The sequence below is a fragment of the Tamandua tetradactyla genome, chromosome 13, assembly GCF_023851605.1.
Source record: "Tamandua tetradactyla isolate mTamTet1 chromosome 13, mTamTet1.pri, whole genome shotgun sequence".
Lineage (NCBI taxonomy): Eukaryota > Metazoa > Chordata > Mammalia > Pilosa > Myrmecophagidae > Tamandua > Tamandua tetradactyla.
The window spans coordinates 4,166,276-4,189,845 of NC_135339.1; the positions used below are offsets into that span (position 1 = coordinate 4,166,276).

The 23,570-nt window shown below is 40.0% G+C and overlaps 1 pseudogene; it reads left to right on the top strand.

Moving 5' to 3' along the window:
* The first annotated feature begins 16,043 nt into the window (after positions 1–16,043).
* On the top strand, positions 16,044–16,847 carry LOC143652986 (E3 ubiquitin-protein ligase MARCHF5 pseudogene; annotated as a pseudogene).
* Positions 16,848–23,570: the final 6,723 nt, after the last annotated feature.

The following is a 23,570-nucleotide window of genomic DNA, read 5'->3' on the forward strand; positions in this document are numbered from 1 at the left end:
TCTATGTTTTCTTGGTTTGGAGTCTGTTAATTGCCTTTGTGAATTGAGGTATTCCTGGTTCTCTCTATATCAAATAATTCATTATTATATTCTGTACATTTTTAATATTATGTTATGAGACTCTGGGTGTTGCTTAAATCCTATGGAGAACTTTTATTGCTATTTGTTTGTGCATTTGTTTATTTTATCAGTAACCAAGCTGGTTAGATTCAGAGTGCAAGTTCTAAATGAACTTTCTGTGGGTTCTGGTTTCAATTTAAATTTAAATACAATATCAATAATAGAGACTTTGCCCTAGTATTTGGCTCCACTAATTTTAATCTAGACACTAAATCTATAAAACTGTTAGAAGAGAACATAGAAGTAGATATTTGTGACCTTGGATTAGGCAGTTGTTTCTTGGATGAGACCCAAAAATCACAGACAATAAAAGAAAAAAAATAGATAAATCAGACTTTTCCCAAACTAAAAATATTTGTGCTTCAAAGAACCCCATCACGAAAGTGAAAATGCAATCCTTAGAATGGGAGATAATATTTGTAAATCATATATCTGATAGGTGACTTGTATCTAGAATATTTAAAGAGCTCTTACAACTCAATAGCAATGTGAAAATAGTAAAATGAAAAATAGCAAATGATCTGAATAGATATTTTTCCAAAGAAGATGTACAAATGGCCAATAAGCTTATGAAAAATTACTCAGCATCATTAGTCATTAGAGAAATAAACATCAAAACCACTGTGATATACCACTGCACATCCATGAGGCGCTACAATAAAAAAGTGAGATGATAGCTGCTGGCAAGGATGTGAAGCAACTGGTACCCTCATGCATTGCTGTGGGAATGTAAAATGATGCGGCCACTTTGAAAACATTCTAATGGTTCCCCAAATGGTTAAATACAGAATAACCCATAATATAGCAATTCCACTCCAAGTTATATAACCAAAAGAAATGATAACATGTACCCACCCATTGCACCTGGGTGATCAAAGCAGCAGTATCATAATAGATACAATGTGGAAAGAACCCCCATATGCATCAATACATGAATGAACAAACAAAACGTGGTCAGCAATAAAAAGGAATGAAGTACTGATACATGCACAACATGATGAATCTCGAAAACATCATGCTAAGTGACAGAAGCCATTCACAAAACACAGAATATTGGATGATTCCATTTATATCTGATGTTTAGAGTAGGCGAATCCATGCAGACAGAAGACGGATTAGTGGAAGGGAAGGCAGGGCTGGGTGGAAATGGGTAGGAGGTTTCTTTCTGTGGTGAAGGAAGTGTTCTGTTTTCTGGTGATGGTTTCACAACTCCTGAATATGTTAAAAACCACTGAAATGTACCCTTTAAATGAACAAATTGTATGATATGCAAATTATATCTGAATAAGGTTATTATAAAAAATTTCTATCAGTGAAAAAGTCCTAGATGTTGTTGAAACGAATGTGAGTTTTGAATTTCTATTCACAACCGAAGAAAATTTCAGTTAAATGCTAGTGAGAAATAATGGGATATATCTTCCCATCAGATTCACAGAATCCCCTGAATTCAATTTAAGAACCACTGCTTTAGAGTGATGTTTCTCAAACTTCCATATACATCAGAATCACCCGAGGGGGTTATTACACAGATTTTTGGACCCTATACCCCGAGTTTCTGATTCCGTAGGTCTGGGATTCCATTCTGAATAAGCTGCAGGCGACACTGTCCTCGCTGGTTCAAAATCCATGCTTGGAAACCACTGCTCTGAAGGAACAGTGAAAGGGAGAAATAATTACTCTTCATTTGTTCTGGAAAGCTTCTCAAAGTAACCATTTCATTCTAAATTACTGTTTTTTTCTGTGTCCCACCTCTCCATCCCTTTTCAATTGAGCCAATTTTATTTACGGTACAATGTAATAGGTTCCTAGAAGGGACAAATTAACCAGTCAGAACTTTCTTGAAGGCAGAAGAAAGTTAACATCTCCCAAACACTGAGAGGCTGTTGTGAAGTTTTTTACGTTTAAGTTCACACATTCTTTATTTAGCATCAATGATTGCTATGTTTTCTTTCATATTCAGTCAAGAACTAAATGAATTTTTGTTTCACTCACCCTGCCTTGATTACAGAGTAGCAATTGTCCTAATTGTGACTTCTTTGCAAAGCTAATCTCATCAATTAGGTGTATGAAAATTTGTCATCTGGAACTCCCTCTTCCCTTTGTAATCTTTCCCTCAATCCACATATTCATAAAGAGGAGGAGATGGCAGAGAGAGTTTGCATCAACCAATCCTAACATAATAAGAAACACTATGTAATGTTTCTCTTCTACCTCTTGGAATCTGCTTTCAACTGCAGGAGTCCCTTTTCAGCTCATTCATCCTTTCCCATGGGATTCAATTCTGCTTCCTCCTACCTCTTTCCTCCTAGATTTGTTTCTGTAGAAACATCGAATTTCTCCCCCTCATCCCCCAGTTATTAGTCAGAGAAGTTTTTCTCTTCTTTATGGAAACTAGGCTCCAACCCAAATCCCAATCTTGGAAGCTTGTTTCTGTCCTCTCAGGAGGCTTATAAAACCAATTTCCCAAAACAACCAAGTCTCTTCTGAGTAAAGAATTCTTGTAACAGCTGCTAAGAAGATAAAATATTTCTTCAGTTTATAACATGTGAGTCTCTGAAGGGACATTTGTTTTCAGGTTCTAAGAGCACTTCACTCTGACCCTCAATGTTCTGTGAGAGTTGAAAGCCCAGTACAACGAACTCCGCAGTGAGTGTGAAGTTTGCTGTGAGCATTGTGGCCGTTGCTTCTGCCCACCAAGAAGAGGCACGTTGCCAAGGGTGGATTGTGAAAGTTCATGGGCCAGTTCTGCTCTTCCCAACTCCTCCCAGCTCAGCAGTTGATGAATCGGCACCCTTGTGGCAACTCCATCCCCTCCTTTGAACTAAACCAAACTGACGCTGTACCTCAAGTCAGTTGGTTGTGGGTAGCAGAGTCCTGTAGAGCTGAGGGGAATTTAGCAACTGGCCCCAGGAAAGACAGAGTGCCCAGAATAATGAACTGCAACAGTAGAAAATCCCTGTGCCTTATTCGTCAAGTCCATGCCTTGACCTTCTGGGGCTTCATGCTGATGAGGTGGCTTCCCACTGTGTTCTTACCTGAATTTGGCTTCCCACCCCTACCCCCACCTTCTGTGACTTCGCTCATACAAATGACTACCTTCCTCAGCACCTTCTCAGCTGGTTTTGTTATTCCTCTGGTTCTGCTGCCCCTGGAAGGACTAATGTCCCATTGAACTTTTACCAAAACAAAGGACAGGGGGAGGTAATGACCAAGTGCTCTACCTCCCACATGGTATAAAATTGTGTAAGGGTTACACTAGTGACAGCTTTCTTTTGAGAACAAGAATGCTAAACTCTCCACAGTCTTGCTCAGGAAGGCTCTGGTTCCTGAGATGAGACTTTCACCCATAAACAAGGAAGGGCAGACTCGTGTGATGACCTTTACCACTCGGGAATACAAGTATCAGAGCAGGACTGGAAGTGAGAAGGAGGTGTTCTTTAGGGAAATGCAGAATATATAAGAGGAAAAGACTCCTTTCCCTTACTGTGGGAGAGAGCATGGGCGTTCAGCTGGCTTTTCTCCTGAGTTAGAGGATGTCTCCCACAAAATCTTCAGGTTAACCTCTCATTTTCCCATTGGATGTCTGTTAAGCCAAAGGACCTATTGATCCACCATATAGCTACTGGAATCAGGAAATGTTGCTGAGAGTTGATATGAACCCTAGATGATGTATTTTCCAGTAACTGTTATCAATGTTATTTTAGATCTCTTCCTTTCCTTCTTGACAATTTCTTAGCTCAATTCCATATATGCACAGTTACTTTCAGTCATTAAAATGACTCCATTTGTTTTGTGAAGACTTATTTCTGTTGATTTTTAATGCTAAGTCTGAAATGGAGCACCTCTCTTCCCATTAGCATAAGCCAGACTTGTGACATGGTTTTTGGTTGGCTAAAGCTGACAAAATACAATATACCAGAAATGGGTTGGCTTTTAATGTTAAGGATTTATTCACTTACAATGTACAGTTCTTAGGCAATGAAGATGTTCAATTCAAGGCATCAGCAGGATGATACCTAGACTCTAAAGACAGGCTGCTGGCATCAAAGACACCTCTGTCACATGGGAAGGCACCTGGCAAGCATCTGCTGGTCCTTTGCTCTGGAATTTCTTTGCTCTTCGCTTCTGGTTCCATTGGCTTCCTCTCTGAACTTCCATGGATTCCCTCTTAACTTCTCTGGGTCTTTTCTCAATGAACTTCTTGTAATTACAACTCTTATAAAGGACTCCAGTGAAAGAATTAAGAATTTGGGCCAACTTCTCAATTGAAATAACCTAATCAAAAGTTCCCACCCACAATATGTCTGCACCCACAGGAATGGATTGAAAGAATATGGCCTTTTCTGTTCTGGAGTACGTAACAATTTCAAACCACCACATATGGCTTAGAAAAAGCATGGTTGTGTTTATCATCTGAGTGGTCTAAGATGACCCATCTTGAGTGTGTAGCTTCTGAGAGATACAAAAGATGGATTCTACCAGTGGATGCAGCCCCAGATTTGGAATTGTGATGGAGGGATGAGGCTGGAGCTAGACTCACTGAGGACTCTCACAGCATTGAGAAAAGACACAACATCAGAGGCAGGGTCTGGCCAAATTGGAGGTCCAATCTCACAAGTCCCTAGTCCTCACGGCTTCTACTACAGAAGGGAGCCTTCAACAGCAGGGCTTCTGGGCACCGCTATCTCCCCACAGAGAGGATCCATCACTTGGACAGGGAAAATGGATTATATCCAACAAAGCAAATGAGGACTACTCACCAGGAGCTATCATGACAAGAAATATCAATTTTCTTTCTCCTTCTTTTGGTCTAAAGAACAAAAGGAGCTATACAAGGGTAAAAGTAGAGGGGTGGGATGTGAGAAACCTGATTGTGCATCCCAGTTCCACTCCAAGCCATTGGAGGGACACAGATGGTCTGCACTTGGTGGAAGGAGATCTGAATCACAGAATCACATAGTAAAGATTTAAGGGCAGGCCACGGTAGTTGAGCAGGCAGAGTTCTCACCTGCCATGCCAGAGAGCTGGGTTCATTTCCCAGTGCCTGCCCATGCTGAAAAAAAAAGATTTAAAATGGGCAACAATGAAACTTAACCTAAATAAAATAGTTATAACTTAAAGTCATGAAATAGGGAATCAGACATAGAGCTGATAAGGGAATTCATTACCAGGAAGAAAGATTGGAGGAAGAGAATGTATCAAAAGTGAAACTGGTAATCATTGCTAGAAAAACACAACCATTCCATGTCTATACCTCAACAATATCTCAGTGAAAATGATTGTGCATATTCCTCTTCCAGAGACTCAATTATCTTAGGGTTTAAGGTGCTGCTTCGTGTAGATGTTGCCTCCTGCTTAATTGGACTCCAAAGTCTTGCTGCCTGTTTTCTGTCATTGCTTTCCCAGGATGGCCTCACCCCTTCCATCACTTACAATTTGCTCTGGGTCGAGGCCCTGCTCTATGTCCACTTGCCTGGACCTTCTCCTGCTCTTCGCAAGTGTGGATTATCTCTGTCTCCTCACCTGTTGGAATGAAAGAGCCATGTGGATCCTGGGCTCTGGACTCTCCCATCAGTCCTGACCCTGCAGGTGGCCTCCTAGTCAATAGCTCAAAGGACTTCCAAGATATGCACGTGTGCCAAATGCATGTGAAAATCAATAGCTTCACCCAATCTGCTTGCTGAGAAATACTACTGTTAATAATAAGGATAGTAATAATAGATTATTTATTCTCACTTGTGAGGTCTAAACGTAGCCCTTAGAGTAAACATCCTCCCACAAAGGTGTATTCCCATTTTTTTTCATTAAAAAAAAATTAACTAACACAACATTTAGAAATCATTCCATTCTACATATGCAATCAGTAATTCTTAATATCATCACATAGATGTATGACCACCATTTCTTAGTACATTTTCATCGATTTAGAAAAAGAAATAGCAAGACAACAGAAAAGAAATAAAATGATAATATAGAGAAAAAAATAAAAATACAAAATACAAAACATATATAAAAAACAGAAAAAAAACAAAAAAAACCAATATAGCTCAGATGCAGCTTCATTCAGTGTTTTAACATAATTACATTACAATTAGGTAGTATTGTGCTGTTCATTTTTGAGTTTTTGTATTCAGTCCTGTTGCACAGTCTGTATCCCTTCAGCTCCAATTACCCATTATCTTACCCTGTTTCTAACTCCTGCTGAACTCTGTTACCAATGACATATTCCAAGTTTATTCTCAAATGTCGGTTCACATCAGTGGGACCATACAGTATTTGTCCTTTAGTTTTTGGCTAGACTCACTCAGCATAATGTTCTCTAGGTCCATCCATGTTATTACACGCTTCATAAGTTTATTCTGTCTTAAAGCTGCATAATATTCCATCGTATGTATATACCACAGTTTGTTTAGCCACTCGTCTGTTGATGGACATTTTGGCTGTTTCCATCTCTTTGCAATTGTAAATAACGCTGCTATAAACATTGGTGTGCAAATGTCCGTTTGTGTCTTTGCCCTTAAGTCCTTTGAGTAGATACCTAGCAATGGTATTGCTGGGTCGTATGGCAATTCTATATTCAGTTTTTTGAAGAACCGCCAAACTGCCTTCCACAGTGGTTGCACCATTTGACATTCCCACCAACAGTGGATAAGTGTGCCTCTTTCTCCGCATCCTCTCCAGCACTTGTCATTTTCTGTTTTGTTGATAATGGCCGTTCTGGTGGGTGTGAGATGATATCCCATTGTGGTTTTGATTTGCATTTCTCTAATGGCCAGGGACATTGAGCATCTCTTCATGTGCCTTTTGGCTATTTGTATTTCCTCTTCTGATAGATGTCTGTTCAAGTCTTTTTCCCATTTTGTACTTGGGTTGGCTGTCTTTTTGTTGTTGAGTTGAACAATCTCTTTATAAATTCTGGATACTAGACCTTTATCTGATATGTCGTTTCTAAATATTGTCTCCCATTGTGTAGGCTGTCTTTCTACTTTCTTGATGAAGTTCTTTGATGCACAAAAGTGTTTAATTTTGAGGAGCTCCCATTTATTTATTTATTTCTTCAGTGCTCTTGCTTTAGGTTTAAGGTCCATAAAACCGCCTCCAATTGTAAGTTTCATAAGATATCTCCCTACATTTTCCTCTAACTGTTTTATGGTCTTAGACCTAATGTTTAGATCTTTGATACATTTTGAGTTAACTTTTGTATAGGGTGTGAGATACGGGTCCTCTTTCATTCTTTTGCATATGGATATCCAGTTCTCTAGGCACCATTTATTGAAGAGACTGTTCTGTCCCAGGGGAGTTGGCTTGACTGCCTTATCAAAGATCAAATGTCCATAGATGAGAGGGTCTATATCTGAGCACTCTATTCGATTCCATTGGTCGATATATCTATCTTTATGCCAGTACCATGCTGTTTTGACCACTGTGGCTTCATAATATGCCTTGAAGTCTGGCAGCGTGAGACGTCCAGGTTCGTTTTTTTTCCTCAAGATACTTTTAGCAATTCGGGGCACCCTGCCCTTCCAGATAAATTTGCTTATTGGTTTTTCTATTTCTGAAAAATAAGTTGTTGGGATTTTGATTGGTATTGCATTGAATCTGTAAATCAATTTAGGTAGGATTGACATCTTAACTATATTTAGTCTTCCAATCCATGAACACGGTATGCCCTTCCATCTATTTAGGTCTTCTGTGATTTCTTTTAACAGTTTTTTGTAGTTTTCTTTGTATAGGTCTTTTGTCTCTTTAGTTAAATTTATTCCTAGGTGTTTTATTCTTTTAGTTGCAATTGTAAATGGGATTCGTTTCTTGATTTCCCCCTCCGCTTGTTCATTACTAGTGTTTTGAAACGCTACAGATTTTTGAATGTTGATCTTGTAACCTGCTACTTTGCTGTACTCATTTATTAGCTCTAGTAGTTTTGTTGTGGATTTTTCCGGGTTTTCGATGTATAGTATCATATCGTCTGCAGACAGTGATAGTTTTACTTCTTCCTTTCCCATTTTGATACCTTGTATTTCTTTTTCTTGTCTAATTGCTCTGGCTAGAACCTCCAACATGATGTTGAATAATAGTGGTGATAATGGACATCCTTGCCTTGTTTCTGATCTTAGGGAGAAAGTTTTCAATTTTTCCCCATTGAGGATGATATTAGCTGTGGGTTTTTCATATATTCCCTCTATCATTTTAAGGAAGTTCCCTTGTATTCCTATCTTTTGAAGTGTTTTCAACAGGAAAGGATGTTGAATCTTGTCAAATGCCTTCTCTGCATCAATTGAGATGATCATGTGATTTTTCTGCTTTGATTTGTTGATATGGTGTATTACATTAATTGATTTTCTTATGTTGAACCATCCTTGCATACCTGGGATGAATCCTACTTGGTCATGATGTATAGTTCTTTTAATGTGTTGCTGGATTCTATCTGCTAGAATTTTGTTGAGGATTTTTGCATCTATATTCATTAGAGACATTGGTTTGTAGTTTTCTTTTTTTGTAATATCTTTGCCTGGTTTTTGTATGAGGGTGATGTTGGCGTCATAGAATGAATTAGGTAGCTTTCCCTCCACTTCAATTTTTTTGAAGAGTTTGAGGAGAGTTGGTACTAATTCTTTCTGGAATGTTTGGTAGAATTCACATGTGAAGCCGTCTGGCCTGGACTTTTCTTTTTGGGAAGCTTTTGAATGAGTGATTCAATTTCTTTACTTGTGATTGGTTTGTTGAGGTCATCTATTTCTTCTTGAGTCAAAGTTGGTTGTTCATGCCTTTCCAGGAACCCGTCCATTTCATCTAAATTGTTGTATTTATTAGCGTAAAGTTGTTCATAGCATCCTGTTATTTCCTCCTTTATTTCTATGAGGTCAGTGGTTATGTCTCCTCTTCCATTTCTGATCTTATTTATTTGCATCCTCTCTCTTCTTCTTTTTGTCAGTCTTGCTAAAGGCACATCAATCTTATTGATTTTCTCATAGAACCAACTTCTGGTCTTATTGATTTTCTCTATTGTTTTCATGTTCTCAATTTCATTTATTTCTGCTCTAATCTTTGTTATTTCTTTCCTTTTGCTTGCTTTGGGGTTAGTTTGCTGTTCTTTCTCCAGTTCTTCCAAGTGGACAGTTAATTCCTGAATTTTTGCCTTTTCTTCTTTTCTAATATAGGCATTTAGGGCAATAAATTTCCCTCTTAGCACTGCCTTTGCTGCGTCCCATAGATTTTGATATGTTGTGTTTTTGTTTTCATTCGCCTCGAAGTATTTTCTAATTTCTCTTGCAATTTCTTCTTTGACCCACTCTTTGTTTAAGAGTGTCTTGTTGAGCCTGTACGTGTTTGTGAATTTTCTGGCACTCAGCCTATTTTTGATTTCCAACTTCATTCCTTTATGATCTGAGAAAGTGTTGTGTATGATTTCAATCTTTTTAAATTTGTTAAGACTTGCTTTGTGACCCAGCATATGGTCTATCTTTGAGAATGGTCCATGAGCACTTGAGAAAAAGTTGTATCCTGCTGTTGTGGGATGTAATGTCCTATAAATGTCTGTTAAGTCTAGCTTATTTATAGTAATATTCAGATTCTCTATTTCTTTATTGATCCTCTGTCTAGATGTTCTGTCCATTGATGAGAGTGGTGAGTTGAAGTCTCCAACTATTATGGTATATGTGTCTATTTCCCTTTTCAGTGTTTGCAGTGTATTCCTCATGTATTTTGGGGCATTCTGGTTCGGTGCTTAAATGTTTATGATTGTTATGTCTTCTTGTTGAATTGTTCCTTTTATTAGTATATAGTGTCCTTCTTTGTCTCTTTTAACTGTTTTACATTTGAAGTCTAATTTGTTGGATATTAGTATAGCTACTCCTGCTCTTTTCTGGTTGTTATTTGCATGAAATATCTTTTCCCAACGTTTCACTTTCAACCTATGTTTATCTTTGGGTCTAAGATGTGTTTCCTGTAGACAGCATATAGAAGGATCCTGTTTTTTAATCCATTCTGCCAGTCTATGTCTTTTGATTGGGGAATTCAGTCCATTAACATTTAGTGTTATTACTGTTTGGATAATATTTTCCTCTACCATTTTGCCTTTTGTATTATATATATCATATCTGATTTTCCTTCTTTCTACACTGTTCTCCATACCTCTCTCTTCTGTCTTTTCATATCTGACTCTAGTGCCCCCTTTAGTATTTCTTGCAGAGCTGGTCTCTTGGTCACAAATTCTCTCAGTGACGTTTTGTCTGAGAATGTTTTAATTTCTCCCTCATTTTTGAAGGACAATTTTGCTGGATATAGAAGTCTTGGTTGGCAGTTTTTCTCTTTTAGTAATTTAAATATATCATCCCACTGTCTTCTAGCTTCCATGGTTTCTGCTGAGAAATCTACACATAGTCTTATTGGGTTTCCCTTGTATGTGATGGATTGTTTTTCTCTTGCTGCTTTCAAGATCCCCTCTTTCTCTTTGACCTCTGACATTCTAACTAGTAAGTGTCTTGGAGAATGCCTATTGGGATCTACTCTCTTTGGGGTGCACTGCACTTCTTGGTTCTGTAATTTTAGGTCTTTCATAAGAGTTGGGAAATTTTCAGTGATAATTTCTTCCATTAGTTTTTCTCTTCCTTTTCCCTTCTCTTCTCCTTCTGGGACACCCACAACACGTATATTTGTGCGCTTCACATTATCATTCAATTCCCTGAGCCCCTGCTCAAATTTTTCCATTCTTTTCCCTATAGTTTCTGTTTCTTTTTGGATTTCAGATGTTCCATCCTCCAGTTCCCTAATTCTAACCTCTGTCTCTTGTAATCTACCATTGTAGGTTTCCATTGTTTTTTTAATCTCTTCTACTGTGTCTTTCATTCCCATAAGTTCTGTGATTTGTTTTTTCAGACTTTCTATTTCTTCTTTTTTTTCATCCCATGCCTTCTTCATGTCCTCCGTCAATTTATTGATTTGGTTTTTGAAGAGGTTTTCCATTTCTGTTCGTATATTTAGAATTAGTTGTCTCAGTTCCTGTATCTTATTTGAGCTATTGGTTTGTTCCTTTGACTGGGCCATATCTTCAATTTTCCTGGTGTGATTTTTTATTTTTTGCTGGCGTCTGGGCATTTAATCAGATTTCCCTGAATGTGGGACCCAGCAGGTTGAAAGACTTTCCTGTGAAGTCTCTGGGCTCTGTTTTTCTTATCCTGCCCAGTATGTGGTGCTTGTCTGTCTGCGGGTCCCACCAGCAAAAGATGTTGTGGCTTTTTTAACTTTGGAAGACTCTCGCTGCTGGCTATGTGGCGGAGACTGTGGAAAGTTTGTAGGTTGGTTTTAATGACTTCAAATTGTGAAGTCCTGGGATCTGAATTCCTTGAGAGAGGGATTCCACCTGAGTTGCGTTTCACCCCTCCCGCAGGGAAGGTTCAGGTGGTAGAGAGCCCTGAAAGCAGCCCGCCTCTGCGTTCAGGGCAGTTGCAACCTGTGTAATCCCAGCGCTGAGCCCAGAGGCAACCAAGCTTCCACAGAAACTGCCGCAGAAGGCTCTGTTTCGCCCCCTTTCCTCTTTTTCAGTTAGCCCAATAGGCGACTTCCACCTTGATCAGTTTTGCCTGAGCTGAGGGCCTATTTTTAGTAGTCAGAAGTTGTTCATTAATGCCACTATTGGTGTTAGGTTGGACTCAGTCTCTACTACTGTTGGAGACTCTTTCCTTTCCCTCCGGGAAGTCGCCTGTGGGGGAGGGGTGCCAGCTGCTTGGGGAACCGCTGATCCGAGGCTCCCAGTCAGCCCGGGAAGCTGCGTGTGTGGGAGGGGCTCTGGCCGCTGGCCCCCAGGCTTGGAGAACCACCGATCCGAGGCTCCCAGCCGGCCCAGGAAGCTGCGTGTGTGAGAGGGGCTCTGGCCACCGTGGCTTGGGAAACTGCTGATCCGAGTCTCTCAGCCGGACTGGGAAGGAGGGAGGGAGGGGGGCCAGCCACCAGCCGCCGTGACCCGGGGAAGTGCGCACCGCTCGGAGACCTCACTGCAGCGGAGTCTCGTAGCCGGTCCAGCCAGTCCAGACTGGGGTACACTGTGTGTCTGGTCTTTGTCGTGGCTCCAGGAGCTGTTCTGTACTGTTTCTAGTTATTTAGTAGTTGCTCTGGAGGGGGAACTAAGACGCGCGCACCTTACTAAGCCGCCATCTTCTCCGGGAGTCTGTTTTCTAATCTCTTAACCACCTTCCCATAGGTAGCTTCTCTTATCACAGTAAAATTTGAAATTGTTCCAGTGAGGAGAAAAGTCTGTATTCCCATTTTTAAAACAGCCACAGAGACTTCTGTTTTCAGCTCCATCTTGGAAAAAGCTAGGAAATCGTCAACCTGTCTGGTTGGCCAGATGGATGGCTTTGGAACGAAGGTTTGTAGGGGCCTGGAGGGAGTGCTGAGTTTAGCTGCTGCTCCTTGCCCACCTCCAAGCCCCCTTTAGGACCTCATGCCCAGAGCTGTAGCAGGGAAATGAAGATTCCCTGGTTATTTTCTTGCTTAGAAAGAGCTGAACAAGCAAATCAATTACGTTTCTTGGTTTCATCTGAGAAGTGACATTTCAGGATAAGCCAGCACTCCAAAATCTGGAGAGACAGGCAAATAGAGTCAGAGCTGAGATCTGTATACCTAGAGTAGAAACCACTGGAGCCATAACTTGGTAGGACACTTAAGTGATGCTTTTGATGAATTCCTGAGACTTAGTGTAGACAGCCGTAGAGTGAGAAAGTACAAGGGCTGCAGTTTTGAGGGGCCCCACACTTTTACCTCTCAGAACTCTACTGGATCTCATAATGAAGAGCCAAAAAAGATAATTACATGACTCTGAAACGGGTAGAGGAAGAATAATTCTTGTGAGAGTCACTCAGAGTTTTCTCCAAAACAAAGGCTAAAAACTTTACTCAAACCTTGTTTGTCCTGGAGGGAAAGGCATATTCCCAATTATATCCTTCCTTAGACTTCCTGTTTCACCTAAAAGGGGGGGAAAGCAAGAAACAGTTGTGAAGATCACAGCCCAAAGAAACAGGCCCATTAAAAGGCCTAGATTTAATCATAAAATTATGTTAAATTATAGCATACTCCCCTTCTCCATACCTTACCACTGCACCAATGTAAGAATGTAGCCCACAGTCTAAAGAGGCACAAGACACAGACTCTATATAAGAAGGAATTCTTAGGAAAACTCAAAGACAAAATTGAAAACAAAAAAAGGATGGACACTAGATGAATTGGAAACCCTGGACACCTACAGCTATAGCAAATATTGAACACTAGCTCCAAGCCAGATAAACATAAAATCCACACTAATGCCTCTTTGTCCCAATTTCTATCACTCAAAACTACCATCTGGCTTTCAACATGAAATCACACGGCATGCTAAAAGGTGAGAAAAAACACAGTCTGATGAAACAAAGCAAGCTTCAGAAACTGACAAAGATACAATACAGATATTGCAATGACCAGATAAGAAATTCTAAAATAACTGACTAATACACTAAGGGCTCTAACAGAAAACATAGGCAGCATGAATGAACATACAGGTAATGTAAGGAGAGAGCTGGAAAATTTAAGAAAGAATCATGAAAAAAAGTTGTACATCAAAAACATTGTGAAGGTGGGCTACAGTGGCTCAGCAGGCAAGAATGCTGCCTGCATTCTTGCAGGACCCAGGTTTGATTCCTGGTGCCTGCCCATGTAAAAGGACCCAGGTTTGATTCCTGGTGCCTGCCCATGTAAAAGAGAACCCATGTAAAAGAGAAAAAGAAAAAAAAAACACTGTGAAAGAAAAGAAGAATGTTTCGATGGATCATAGATAGACTGAACACAGTCAAGGAAAGAATCAGTGAGCTTGAAGACAGGTCAATAGAAATTTCCCAAACTGAAACAGAGTGGAACAGAAGAAATATTTAAAGTCCTAATGGCTGAAAGTTTTCCAAAATTAATGACAGACAATAAATCATCAACACAGGAAGCTCAGAAAGCATCAAACCATAAAATAGCAAAAAATTTTCATCTAGGCATATCATATTCAAATTGCAGAATATCAAAAACAAAAAGAAAATATTGAAAGGAGCCAAAGGAAAGAAATACTTTACTTTTAGAGGAAAAGGATAAGAATTACAGTGGATTTCTCATAAGAAACTATGCCCGCAAGGAGAGAATAGAGTGAAATATTGTTAAAAGAGTAAAATCTTCAACCTAGAATTCCATAGCCATCAAAATTATCCTTCAAAATGAAGAAGAAATAGGAACTTCTGAGGAAGATGGCAGAATAGGGAGCTACAGAAACTCAGTCTTCCTACAAAAAAAGCAGGTGGACGAGTAGAAACTGTCTGAAACAACAGTGAATGCTAGGGGAGTGCTGTCCAGCATGCAGCAGAGAGCAAGATGAAGGGCTGAGAAACATTAGTAAAGAACTGTGACTAATCCTCTGCAGTAGCTGCTGGTGCCCATCCCCCTCTGTCAAGGTGGGAAGTCTCAGGTCCAGTCATGGGCTGACTGCTGTAGACAGACAGGAATGTGGAAGCCATTTTCCCCCGTAACAAAGTGGGGAGTATTACAGAGCATTGATCATGGCTTTTGATCAGTGAGTTTAGATCACTGGGTCTCAGCTCTGAGCCACTGTTTTAGCCTGTCCTGGATGGGGATGTCCATGACTATTCTTTCAATGCCTCCCCCATCAGGGGCAGAGATGGTGGAGGTTTAAAGACCCACGGCCTCCTTAGTGTTGTGGGGAACAGTATGCTGAAGGGTGCCATCTACTGGGCAGGTCAGGAAAGCCCAACTTTGGGGAGCTGTCAAAATGGCACTTTGGTGTCCTTCCTGATCCTACCTCAGAGCTATTGGAAACTGGTATGCTCTCCCTTTGTGGGTCCCTGGCACTACTTTGGCTGGGAAATAGTGACTTGGGAAATTATTCTCCAGGGTGACTCTCCTACTAAAATTTTCCCTCCAGGCAAAAGAAGCTAGAGGCACCAAAAGATTAAAAAATATAGAGAGGCAAAACAAAACGAACAGAACAAATCAAGTTTCCTGGAGAAGATATAGAGGAAAGGAAGCTTTCTCTTGGGGGTGAATAATTGCACATGTAGTGCAATCTTGAATTGTACCGCCACCCAGGGAAAGATCAGATGAAGAAGAGTGGAAAGAATATGATCAATTACTGACAATTCTTAAGGTCTAGAATAAGTTTAAGTGTCAGAGAAGAGCCTTAACACAAAGCCAATCAACAATTAAATCCCAGGCAAGAGAAAGAGACTAACCATCAGAGTAAATTCATGAAGATAATAAGATGCCCAGATATCATATAAAAAAGAAGAAAAAGGACCATCCTGAGTAACAGGAAGATATGTCTAGACAAGGGGACAAATTAAAATTTCAGAGGAGACACATAATTTGTAACAACTAATTAAAGAAGTTCAATCAAACTCCTAAATCAATTCAAGGAGATGAAAGAAAATAAGCATAAAGAAATAAAAGATTTTAATAAGACAATGTGTGCACATAAAGAAGAATTTGAAAGTATAAAAAGAACAAAAAGAAATTATGGGGATGAAAGGCATAACATTAGAGATTTTAAAAATACGCTAGAGGCTGATGATTTAAATCCACAGCAATATCCTCACAGAAGTAGTTCTTCTGCCAGCAGTAACTTGGCATCCACGGTCCATGAACTGGAACCAGGGGCTGCAACCACTATCGCAGCTTTCTTGCCCAGCACACCTCCTTTTCGCCTCCCACCGCCTTCTCCCAACGCCTGCAGGCCGTGCAACAGCGTCCCCGTGCTCACAGAGCGCTCCGGGAGGCCGGAGGGCAGACGTGCAGCTACTGCTGGATTAAGACTTACTCTGCCACCGCGTCTCAGTGCTATTGTCCCTGGGCCCAGCCCTGCTCTGCTTCACTGGGGAGGGCCGAGTGCACCTGCCCTGCAGAAGATGCTGGTCCAAGCCCTGCGTCAGGGACTGGACAGAAGTTGCTGGGTGAGCTTTGCCACTGATGGAGATGATAGAACAGCTGGATGGATGAGACTGGGCAGGTGCGGAAGATCTACAAATGGGGTTCACCAGGCTTGTCTATGACACTGGGTGGATGCAAAACAAAGAGAGGAGACCCTACAGCCAGAGTGGCATGTCCTCAAGGCAATGCTGAATACATAATAGTTTTTCCAAAGTTGGGTCCAGTTGTTTATGTCTTGGATCTTGCAGACAGACTGATCCCAAAGGCCTGTCCTGCTGCAGCAGGAATAATGTTGGCTCTACCTATTGGTAGTGATAGTGATGCAGGTGGTTGGCCATAAAGAAGGTGTGGATGTTGTAGAGAGAGCTTGTCCTTTATTCCTTTTCATTGGACTTCCTATTATCCCTGTTATAAAGACGACTCAGTGGGAGAACTATGTGCTTAGGCTATGGCCGTAAATACTCTAATAAACTGCAAATTTTGAACACTGTATTTTTGGGGCTCAGTTGTCTGTTCCTCAGATTCCAGCTGAGGCTAATCCTTCAGCAGATCATGTCTTTGTTACTCGAATTTTGTGTGGAGCCCTTGTCTTTCCTATGATTGGGATGATAGTTGATAAACTGATATTCAGTAGGGTTAACTCTAATTTACAAAGGACAGACTTGGGTGGAATTGCTTTTGTTGCCATAAAAGAAGCATTTAAGGTGTACTTCACACAGCAGCAATATTGATGTCAGGCCCACCACAAAATTCTCAATTATCCAGAAGAAGAAGAAGCATAAAACCGTGACCTCCAGGTGCTCTGCGGTCCTTTCATCCATATGAGTCTGCTGTGTTGTTATGATTCCATCATTTATGTACAGCAGTGGAGACTTGTGATAAGCTGCTGCTCCTATATTTTTAAGAAATATGATAAAGCACTTAGGGTGGGGAAAATCCTCTCAGTAATCACGGAAGAAAAATATGCTAGTGGCATACAAGAACAGATTTGAACTGTCAGGAAAGAGAAACAGTGAATTAGAAGACAGGACAATTGAATTCACACAGTCTGAAAAATAGAGAAAAAATATTAAAAAATGAGCAGTGTCTTAGGGATTTGAGTGACAGCATAAAATGCACAAACATACATGTTATGGGGTTCCAGAAGATGAGGAAAAGGGGAAAAGGGCAGAAAGAATATTTGAAGAAATAATGGGTGAAAATGTACCAACTTTATGGAAGACATAAATATAGATGTCCAATGTCCAAGAAGTGCAATGTACTCAAAACAGAATAAACCCTAACAGACGTCCACCAAGACTCACCCCAGTAAGAATGTCAAATGCCACAGATAAAGAGAGAACCTTGAAAGTGGCAAGAGTAAAACTAGTTGTCACATACAAGGGGGTGGCACAGAGTGCCTAGTTCTCATTAGAAACCATGAAAGTGAGAAGGCTGTTGTGTGATACATTTAAGATACTGAAAGATAAAAATGGCCAAGGTGGTGCAACAGGGCTCAGTGGCAAGAATTCTCACCTGCTGAGCTAGAGACCCGGGTTCAGTTCCTGGAGGCAGCCCATGCCAAAAAAAAAAAAAAAAAAAAAAAAAATGCCAAACAAGAATTCTTTATTCCATAAAACTAAAAATGAGAAAGTCTAAAACATTCACAGATAAAGCATAAACTGGGAGCTCATTAACAGAAGACCTACCCTACAAAAATTACTAAAGAGAGTTCTGCAGACTGAAAGGAAAAGACAGGAGAGAGAAGCTTGGAGTAGAGTGTAGAAATTAATTATCAATATGGGGAAATAAAAGTTTAAAAAGAGAAACAGAAATAAAATATGATATATATAAACCAAAAGATAAATTGTTGAGGTAAGTACAGTTTTACAGTAACTACATTAAATGTTTTTGGATTAAACTCCAATCAAAAGATACGGATTGGCAGTATGTGTAAAATGAATGATCCATGTAGATGGTACAAGAGAATCACATTAGACTCAATGACACAGGTTGAAAGTGAAAGGTTGGAAAAAGATATTCCACACAAATAGTAATCAAAAAAAGATCTGGGGTAGCTACACTAATATCACACACACACAAAAACAAACTGCAAATGCAAAACTGCTATGAGACAAAGAAGGATACTATAGATGAATTAAAGGGGCAAGCCATCAAGAAAAAATAACAACCATAAATAGTGATGCACCGACCCAGGGTACCCCAAAACACACAAGGCAGAAACTGGCAAAACTGAAGTACGAAATAGAAGTCTCCACAACAATAGTTGGGGATTTCAACACAACACACTCATCTATCAATAGAACAAGCTGAGGATCAATCAGGAAACAGAGAACTTGAATAATATGATAAATGAATTAGGCCTAAGAGACAAAGACTGAACCCTGCACCCCCAAATCAGAAGTTTCTATACACTAGTAATGTGCAGTCTGAGGAGGAGATCAAGACAAACATCCCATTTACGATAGCAACTAAAAGAATCAAATATTTAGGAATAAATCTAAAGATGTAAAATACTTGTACACAGAAAACTACAAACATAGGTTTGATAAGAAATCAAAGAATACATAAGTAAATGGAAGGACATTCTGTGTTCATGGATAGGAAGACTAAATATCATTATGCTATCAATCTTACCCAAATTGACTTACAGATTCAACATAATACCAATAAAAATTCAGTAGCCTAGTTGCAAAAATGGAAAAGCCAATTATCAAATTCATTTGGAAGCCTAAGGGTCCCTGAATATCCAAAAACATCTTGAAAAAGAAGAAAGTTGGAAGACTCATACTTCCTAACTTTAAAGTATATCACACAATTACATGGTGCATGTAATTGTACATGTAAAACAGCATGGTACTGGCACAAGGATAGACATATTGACCAATGGAACCGAATTGAGAGTTCAAAAATAGACCCTCACATCAATGATCAATGACTGCAAAGCTCATCCAACTGGACAGAATACTCTTTTCCACAAATGGTGCCGGGAGAACTGGATATCCATATACAAAGGAATGAAAGAAGACTCCTATCACACACCTTAGATAAAAATTAACTCATACCCCTGTGTGCTGACTTGAAACTGTTGTGTAACCCAGAAAGGCCATGCTCTTGAATCCTCATTCAATATTGCGGGGTGGGAACCTTTTTTATTGTTTTCATGGAGATGTGACCCACCCAATTGAAGGTGATAACTTTTGATTAGATGGTTTCCATGGAGGTGTGTCTCCACCCATTCAAGGTGGGGTTGCTTACTGGAGTCCTTTAAGAGTGAACCATTTTGAAAAAAGCTAGACTGCCAACAGAGCCCACACAGCCACAGACCTTTGGAGATGCAGAAGGAAAGTGCCCTCAGGGAAGCCTGATGAAATGAGGAAAGAAAACCCTTCCAGCTGAGAGAGAAACCCCATACTTCATTGGCCCTTTCTTTGGAGTTAAAGTATCTTTCTCTGGACAACTTACCTTGGACATTTTTTTATAGCCAAAGAACTATAAACTTACAACTTAATAAATTCCCCCTTTAAAGCCATTCTGTTTCTGGTATATTGCATTCCGGCAGCTTACACACGAAAACCCCCTGCCTGAGCCTGGCTTCTCCACTGGCACAGACCAAGTGCCAGTGCACTTGTGCACACCTCCTTCCAATCAACGTTCCCTCTTCTCCACCCCCACTTCGCTTCCAGACCTATCTTGGAAGCTACTTTTTCACTTAACCGTCCCTTGTTTCACAAGCAGAGACTGGATTATTGCCCTCTGAAGCCCCCGAATCTGTAACTCTCTTTCTCTCTAATAGTTCATTTCATTTTCTACCTGATCCTTCACACTTCATGTATAAACCGCTTTTAGGGAAGGTTCATCTCTGCATCCTTGTGGCATTCTGGGGCCTCTATGTTACATAGGTGGCATTTAAGAAGGAAAGCATAAATGAATGAGCAGATGAATGAATGAATGATAGAATCATATAGCTGGAAACAATCTCAGCATTTGTAAACCTGAGGACTTAGGGTTTAATGAATGATTATGACTACTGAATCATTATATAAATATTCCATTTTTCTTTCTGGTAAATTAGACTAGCAGAGATGAAATACCAAGAATCTCTGAACAATGACCCAGCTGCCCTGACCCCTGAGAATGATTGAAAAGCTCTTATCTTGTGCCTTTGTCCGCTTTTTGTTTGCTTGTTTGTTTGTTTGTTTTGTTTTTTTACTTTAGAAATTTGTAAGGGCAAATGCCCTAATGCTGTTGAAAGAATTTGAGTCAGCCATTAACTGGTTCTAGCCCCAGCTTCTCTCTTCTACCTTTGTTGGCTTATACTTTGCTATTGAAATGATAACTCTGCCTCCCTTCCTTTCTCCTTAGACTTGCTATTTGGAATTGTAATGACTTCATCTCCCCTTGTTAGAATCCATAAAAACCTTGACCTCTCTAGACTCAGGGAGACAGATTTTGGGCTGATAGGCCCTCTGATCTCCTGCTTTGCACGCAGCAATAAATTTTCTCACTCTCTGTTTGAAACACTGGTGTCTCAGGCGTTGGTCATTTGAATGCATCAGGCAGAGCATCCACCACTAGTCCAGTATGAAGTTCACCAAATCCAATCCAATTACACTAGTGAGGCAGACCCTGTTAGATGAAAGAAGCGGTTTGCTCGAAGTCACATCAGTTGATGACTGAATGTGCATCAGGCTTGAAGCTGTAGAAACCAGTTTGGAATCACAGTCTTTCTGATGCATAAATGACAAAAACTAGTTGACATTTATGAAGTTATCACCATGTGCAGGCACTGAGCACTGTGTGTTTTGTTTCTCAGAACAGTTCTAAACGTTAGGACCACATTTGCCCCCATGTCCTGGATGATCTCAAGTCTTAGAGAGACTTAGTAACTTTCCAAAGTCCTTCACTTGTTAAATGTTTGGGAAAGGCTTCAACCTAGGTGGTTCGCGTGAGAAGCCATGCTCTTAAGCAACACGTGAAGTCACTTAAGCTCTTTGACCTCCATTTCAGTATCTTCAAAATGACTATGTGATAATACTTTATCATCATGACCCGTCAAGTGTCTTTGATAGCTAAAAAGCAGGCAGCAGCATCTATCATTCATTTAAGATTCCCATGTCTGGGTATTCAGCTCAGCTCTTGCACTTCACAGCCATCTCACCCAGCATACAACCTTCCCCTCTCTGGGCCTCTATTTCCACACCACTAGTGGTGATTTTTTTTTTGAGGTCTTTGTCTTTTTCTAAAAAAAAAATTTCAATAGAGGAATAGTGGGTTTACAGAAAAATCATGCATAAAATATAAGATTCCTATCTGCTACCTTATTACTAACACTTTGCATTTGTATGGTATATTTATTATAGTTGGTGAAAGCAAATTTTTATAATTGTACTATTAATTATAGTCCATGGTTTAACTCAAGGCTCACTGTATAGGACAGTTTAATGGATTTTTTTTTTAAATTTATCCTATTACTATATATATATATATATATATGTATATGTATATGTATACACACAATATAACACTTCCCCTTTGAACCACATTGAGATATATATTTTGGTGCTGTTAATTATGTTCATAATTTCATGCTACCATCAACACTATCCATTACTGAAACATATCCACCATCCCAAATAGGAGCTCTATACATTTTTTTAACTTTTTTATTGTATAATATAACATATATACAAAGCAAAGAAAGAAAAAAGCAGTAGTTTTCAAAGCACTCTTCAACAAGTAGTTATAGGACAGATCCTAGAGTTTGTCATGGGCTACTGTTCCAGTTTGCTAGCTGCTGGAATGCAACACACCAGAGATGGATTGGCTTTCGATAAAAGGGGATTTATTTAGTCAATGTATATTTCTTCAGCGGAAAGCCAACTAACTTTCAACTGAGGTTCTTTCATACATGGAAAGACATGGGGAGGTCACTGCTGACCTTCTCTCCAGGCCTCTGGGTTCCAACAACTTTCCCCAAGGTGATTCCTTTCTGCATCTCCAAAGGCCTAGGCTGAGCAGCAAGTGCTGAGATGAGGTATGCTAAGCTGCTTGGGCTGTGCTACGTTGAGGTCTCTCATTTAAGCACCAGCCAATTAAATCAAACATCATTCATTGCAGCAGGCACGCCTCCTAGCCGACTACAGATGTAATCAGCAACAGATGAGGTTCACATGCCATTGACTCATGTCCACAGCAATAGAACTAGGCACCTTCACCTGGCCAAGTTGGCATCTGAATCTAACTACCACAGCTACCATACCATCATCTCAGATTTTTCCTTCTAAGCTGCTCCAGAACATCGGAGGCTAGAAGGGATGCATATATTTTTATCATCACTTTTTTTCTTTTTTTGTGAAAAATAACATATACAAAAAAGCAATAAATTCCAAAGCACCCACCAACAATTAGTTGTGGAACAGATTTCAGAGTTTGGTGTGGATTAAAACTCCACAGCTTTAGGTTTTTCTTCTAGCTGCTCTAAGATACTGGTGACTAAAAGAAATATCAATGTAATGATTCAGCAGTCATTCTCATTTGTACCTTCTCTGTATAACTCCACCATCACCTTTGATCTATCTCCCACTCTTTAACAGTACTTGGGCTATACCCATTATACCTTTTTCATTTTGGAAGGTTTGTCAATAATAAGGGGTAGGGATATGGAACTAGCTGATGTTCTGGAGAAGCTGTCCCTTCTAGGTTTCAGGACTTATCTGGTCCAAGGACCATCAGGAGGTTGTAGGTTTCTGGAAAGTTACCCTAATGCATGGAACCTTTGTAGAATCTTATATATTGCCCTAGGTGTTCTTTAGAATTGGCGGGAATGGTTTTGGTTGGGGTTCAGCAAGTTATGATAGGTAGCAATGTCTAACTGAAGTTTGCTTAAGGCAACCTCCAGTGTAGCCTCTCAACTCTATTTGAACTCATTCAGCCACTGATACTTTATTGGTTACACTTCTTTTCCCCCTTTTGATCAGAATGGCCAGGACCAGACTCATCCCTGGGAGTTATCTCCCACACCACCAGAGAGACTTTCACCCCTGGATGTCATGTCCCATGTAGAGAGGAGGGCAATGCTTTCACTTGTAGAGTTGGACTTAGAGAGAGTGACCAAATCTGAGCAATAAAAGAGGTCCTTCGGAGGTGACTCTTAGGCACACGTATAGGTAGGCTAAGCTTTTCTGCTACATACATAAGCTTCTCTGGTCCGTCTATTGTATCCTGGAAACCTTCTGCCAGGTTTTCTGGCCCCAATCTGCCTATATTTGACTCCCTTTGCTTTGTCCTGGTCAATGCTCGCCGACACACTCATGTTGAAATGAAAGCCATGCTTGCTGGTAAGCCAGGCTTGTTTCAGGCCTTCCACACCACAGCAAAGCATCTCAGAAAATGCTTCTTCAGCATTTATTATCATTTAGGGCAGGGCCTATTCTTGGAAAAGAATTATTTATTTGTTTTTTTAATGAAAATGTTCTTTTGCATAATACTTTCCATATGCTACT